Source organism: Ornithodoros turicata, chromosome 2, assembly GCF_037126465.1.
Source record: "Ornithodoros turicata isolate Travis chromosome 2, ASM3712646v1, whole genome shotgun sequence".
In the NCBI taxonomy this organism is placed as follows: Eukaryota; Metazoa; Arthropoda; class Arachnida; order Ixodida; family Argasidae; genus Ornithodoros; species Ornithodoros turicata.
The window spans coordinates 124,052,216-124,058,215 of NC_088202.1; the positions used below are offsets into that span (position 1 = coordinate 124,052,216).

Here is a 6,000-nt window from a genome sequence, read left to right on the forward strand (position 1 = left end):
CTCGTTGCACGTTGTTTGCATTCTAGACGGCTCGATGAATTCAGCAGGGTTTTTAATAGTCCTAAATGTCATTTCATTCATTATCGTTTGGTAGTCACCTTTATCCCGCGAAGGATTCGGTGTTACAGCTTCCAAGAGGCGAATAGCCGGTTTTGGGGCAACATCTCGACAGTCTACACTCGTGGGACCCCTATTGGCACTGCAGCATCGTTTTTGCCCCATAGAATTATTTCCTTATGACGAAATCGAAAGTGCAGGATGAGACAAAACTAAGGTAGTTCAGCACTTAGGCGAGTTTTACTGTTCTGTTTCCTTTTTTGTACTGTCTGTTTCGCTCCTGTAACCGTATATGAACACAGCTATCTTAATTCCTGTGCAGGTATGCTGCGAGACACCGAAACTACTGGAAAAACCAAAACCTCACACACGAGCCGTTCGCTCTCATTTTCGGGCCATTTCTTAAGCTATTTTACACAGTAAGTTTCATAGTACCAACTCCAGAGAAACTCGAGTCTGCAACACGCACATGCAGATTGTATTACCGTGCGACAAATGGGTTGTGTGATGTACATTGACGCTATTACTCTTGAATCTCCTTTGCAGACGTTTTTTGCACTTGACCAAGAACGATATCAGAAATATGGAAAAGTGTTCGGGTACGTGATGTGCAAGTGACCTCAGCACTATATATGTCCAAGTGCATTGGATTTCTGTTGGCGACAAATCTTCGATATACCTCCACAGAATCTACGAAGGTGGAAAGCCAACACTGTTCGTCGCCGACCCCGAGATCATTAAGAAGGTCCTGGTGAAAGATTTTGCATCGCTTCCAAACAGGAGGGTAAGGGTAACGTTACACTCGCATATAAAATGTATATGTTTAGTAAAGTAACATGTTAATAACGTGTTAGTAATGTTAGTAACATGTTAGTAATTAACTTCTAGGCGACATTTCCTTTCCTTGAGCATCAGAACACACGAGGACCAGACACACGAAAGGGCAGACTCAAAACCAGCATAATTAAGTATTTATTCGACAAGAAACACTTTTAGCGCAGAAAAGGAGATTAACCAAACGCGTCAAATTGAACGGCTTGTAATTATATGTGTTGGTCAAATGCAGCCAGCCATGGGTGACGATAAGAGTGCTCGATGGAGTGGGTCTCCCTAGCATATAGGATGACAAAATATGCGTATGTTGGAGTTTTTCAGCACAATGTGATCAATGGCGCTATTTATTTATGCGCGTAATTTGCGCTTACCTTCAGAATACACGCTACTCACCTTAGTGCTTCCCTTTCTCACACGGCTCCATTCTGTTAATCTCCCACAGCTCGTGACCTTCCAGGACTCTTTATTGGACAGCATGATGAGCATTGTTTCAGTGGAACGATGGCGCAGAATTCGTCCTGCAGTGAGCCCTGCCTTCTCAACTGGAAAGCTGAAAAGGGTACGCGTCTGTTTCAAAGCCATGACCAATGCAATGCTGACTGTCCCAGTATTTACAAAAACTTACTTTCTTCGAATACATATATTGTGTTACAGATGACCGCACTCATTGAAGACTGCGCAAGAGTCACGCGGGAGCATTTGCAAAAGGCAGCGGAGAAGAACGATAATATTGACGCAAAGCAGTTAGTATCTTATATTAATTGCCGACGAGCCATGCTGACGAATTTAGCTTTGAGCTACTACGAAACTTTCTAGGTTTTTCGGAAATTTTTCGTTAGACACCATTGCAAGATGTGCATTTGGAACGAACCTGGATTCTTATTCCGATCAGACGAACGCGTTCGTGTCAAAGGCAAGAGAAGCCTTTGGACAAGATCTGAACCTGAGGTTTATATTGTTCTGTAAGTCACCTCCAATTCTTCTCTTGATGTAAGTGACGTTCCAGTTTCGAATTGTAATTGTTGTTGTGATGTTTACTCATCCCATAAATGTTTTTTTTATTCACTCTCCTTACAGTTCTGTTTCCTGGACTATTTAAACTTCTGAAAATTAAACCATTCAATTCGGATGTGTTCCAGTTCTTCAAGTCACTTTCAGTGAATATTATAAAACAGAGGCAGGAAAAGGACAATGTAAGCCACCTATCCGCGAACTGACTTTCATTTAATTTCAAGGCGTTAGCCTCATGAGTTACCCTGTATTCTACTTTTCTTGTTCGAGTTTCTGGATTGGCTTGCTGTGGGAACTAAATTGCACAGTGCACTTGGCATTACCCATGACTGCCTCGCCATTCTTACAGCGCAAGGAAGATTTTCTGCAACTAATGATGGATGCTCAAGAAGGGAACCTTGCAGCCCCAATAGAAAACACAAAAACCCGTGAAGACGAACTTTACAACTTGGGTGACGATGAGAAGACCGTCCAGTTTTCTTCAGACAAAAGTATGTGCTCGCTCGGAATCTCGCGTCTTGCTCTTCATTCGCACAAATGAAGTTGTACTGCCAATACGGACGGACAGAAACCTATAATGTATTCGTTTGTGGGTCTTCCTTCATGTCAGCTGTCACAGAGGATGAAGCTATGGCACAGTGCGTGCTGTTCTTCCTCGCTGGCCAAGACACAACTTCGTCTGTTCTTTCATTCACTGTTTACCTATTGGCTTTGCACCCAGAAATACAAGACAAACTGAGGGAGGAGGTGAACGAGTGCTTTGCCAAACACGTAAGTCGCTTGGTACCTTTCGTAAAGCTTTTTGGGGACGCGTAGTCTGTTCGTTGTTTTCTACCAGAGGTCACATTACTTCTGAGGTAATTATGCACACCAAAGTCATATCCTGTAAACGCGTGCATCCGTCAATAAGAGCAGTGTTAAAGCTATGAGAGCTCAATTCTATCCGCACTTTTAGAGGTGCAGCATCGTTACTTTCATTGTGGGTTCATTGCACTCGGTTGCTACGTTCGATTTAATTCGGGTATCTTGTGTATTTCCAGGACAACCGACCACCCTTTGATGTGATATCGAAACAGAAGTACCTGAATGCAGTTATTTCCGAATCGATGAGGATATTTCCCCCTGCTGTCAGGTGCGCATATAGTTTCTAAATTTACTTATATGCATAGTATCCCTGTTGTATGTTGACCTACTCAACTGATCAAGTCCTTCCGGAGTGCCTTACAGAAAGGTGCATGGTGGTGACTTGCCTTTGTTGGCATCATCGTAGCACAAGTTGCTCATTAAGTACATGAAACAGAAGGCCTTACATACAAGGCCTTACAGAAGGCCTTACGTCCATATGTCGAGTCCATATGTCGAGGGTACCGACTATTGTATCGCACCCGTCGACCTCCAGGTATAGCTTATACGCCATGCCGCTATTCCTGAGGAAGGTGTTGGAATAGCAAACCTATTTGTGGCTAGTATGCATGACTCCAAAGCAGCACTGCAGTGCAAGGAGAGGGTGTGTCTTTTGATCTTTTATACCTGTAGTTGTCGATATTCTAAAGGTGCACATAAGGCACTAGAAGGCGAGTTTGCTTTGCAGTGGATCTCTGGCTACATCGGAATACGAGGCGACGAAGTGGAATTGATGACTGCAACGACCCACCGTTCTTCATACTTTCAAAAGGCGACAGAAGATCCAATTTTTCAGTCAAAATGTCAGCCCTGGCTTCTGAACAGTGGCGTCATGACATCACTCAGTGCCCATTCCTCCACGAAGTGGACACTATCCTTCTTCAGCATAATAAGACATAACAGGGGTCGAACGTCTCCTTTACGACTTCGTTTCGGTAACTGGGCATCAGCAACACAATACTCTGCACATCCTGCAATGTGCCATCGACTATTGGGCACTCTTCATAATCTGCCAACGCTAATCGACGACACCTCCTCGTGCGTCAACTAGAACCCATCACGTGTGATGCTTCCTCATGTTTGCTTCCTTTGCTTCACGGGTGCACAGGGCGTCACCTCAATAAATTGGAATGCTCCTCATAAACAATGCGCTCCTGGCACGCATTACAACAGTTCGGCAGCAACAAGAAGGCATGCTGCAGGCGAATTAAACGATCGCAAAGCAAAGACAAAACTGCATGCAAGCTGGTGTACATTTCCCTGAGTCTGGGGAGATATGTACAAGGGACAGACCCAGGGAAATGGCACTAACAACTAACAGATTGCATATTGGATGCCGTATAAAACCAGAATGTAAATGTCCTAAATGTAAATCGTCGTTTTGGAAGGAGCACCTGATTCGAGGAGTTGAGAGCGAACCGGGAACGTGTGCTGGGAGCTAATCCCGTGGGTATATGGTTCGCCTCATGATGTAAGCGATGCGCGTCGTGATCCAAGACTTTTCTCTAAAGTATTGGCGGCGCTAGATAAAAAAAATAAAAAATACGTTGCCAATAATTCTACATTAGGCTAACGTCTTTCTACAACTTAATAGGAAGCCTCCATTCGTTCAAAGAGCATGTAGATGACCTCCTTGAGTTTTTCAAGGGGATTCCTAAGCGTACTGTGAGATGACGTAACTATTGAGCACTGTGCATACCTTGGAGACAAACATAATTATGTGTGACATTACCGCTACAGTCTTGTCGCTGGTGACAATTAGTGAGGTCAATGACGACAAGCTGCTTACATCATTACCACCATGGTGGTAATGATGTAAACAGGAGGTTGTTGTCGTAAACAGCTTGTCGCACCGCTATTAAGTCTATTGCTGGCGAACTTTTTCAAAAACACACAAACATATAGCTCAGTGAACGAGCAACTATCACTGAAGTAACTGCACTTGTTGCTGGAACATCAGTTAGGGTAACTGAAAACATAAAGAATAGCAAGTAATTTTATTCTATAGGCTTGAACGATCGACAACCGAGCCATACAGAATTGATGGTACAAATATCGTCGTTCCTGAGGAATGTGTCGTGGCCATACCAGTCTATGCCATGCACCATGACGCACAGTATTTCCCTGAGCCAGAGAAGTTCGATCCTGAAAGGTATGAGTGAGGCATTCAGATGGTCACATGAGTGCTCACATGGTATGGATGTATATGATCCATCCATGGCTTGCATAGGTGTCATCCTATAGGGAAATTATGCGTTTTTCAGATTCAGCGACGAGAACCTATCATCTATCCGCCCTTACACGTATCTACCATTCGGTGCGGGCCCGAGGAACTGCGTTGGTATGAGGTTCGCCCTGCACGCTGTCAAACTATGCCTTATGAACGCCATCCACTGCGCCAGATTTGTCCGAACACCAGAAACTCAGGTAATCTTACGGGTCTCATATGTGACAAACTTGGTTTGTTGTAGACGCAACGATGCTGTTCTGTCAATTTTGTTCAGCATACAATCTGATCCAAATCATACTTCAAATAGCACTGTGAAAGATAATCGTAGCCTATGTTTCTTGTTCTGAACAGGTTCCACTGAGCTTCTACAACGGATTTGGGCTTCTGAACGCCAAAGACGTAACTCTTGGAGTTCGTCCACTCGACTCTCCACCGAACTGAGGTTGTGGTCCTTGAGGCGACAGATTTGCTTGCGTTCATTGCAGCTTCAGCATTCCTGAACCGCAAGGCGCAATATGGGAGTCTCTATACACGACCTCCTACAGGAGCACCCACCTGAACCGCGTGACGGCATCTGTATTTCACACTACTCCTAAAGATTGGGGACTTGTACATATATAAGGGTTACCGTCAACTGAATAGTAAAAAAATATCAAGCACGTATTTTGTGTTCGTTATAAATATTTTTTTGATCCTGCATGTACGTTTTCTGAAGGCACACAAATCTAACTAGAGCACAACAGAGTTCATGCAAAAGTATGTGACGCTTGGATGCTCACGGCACTCTACCTTGAGGTAGAATACGGGTTTAGATGCCGTTTTAGCAGGAACATCCGAACATCCTGTAGGACAGCGTTTGCAACTGCTGGACGACAAATTAGCCAGAATTCATTCGTTACCTTATTAATTAAATGTTATCTGGAGTATGCGAGATGGCAGAATTGGAGCCAGTCATTATTCAAATC

At 43.9% G+C, this 6,000-nt stretch overlaps 1 pseudogene; it reads left to right on the top strand.

The window, feature by feature from the left end:
- Window positions 1-5,698, top strand: part of LOC135385012 (uncharacterized) — a 30,621-nt pseudogene extending 24,923 nt beyond the window's left edge.
- The last annotated feature ends 302 nt before the right edge of the window (window positions 5,699-6,000 follow it).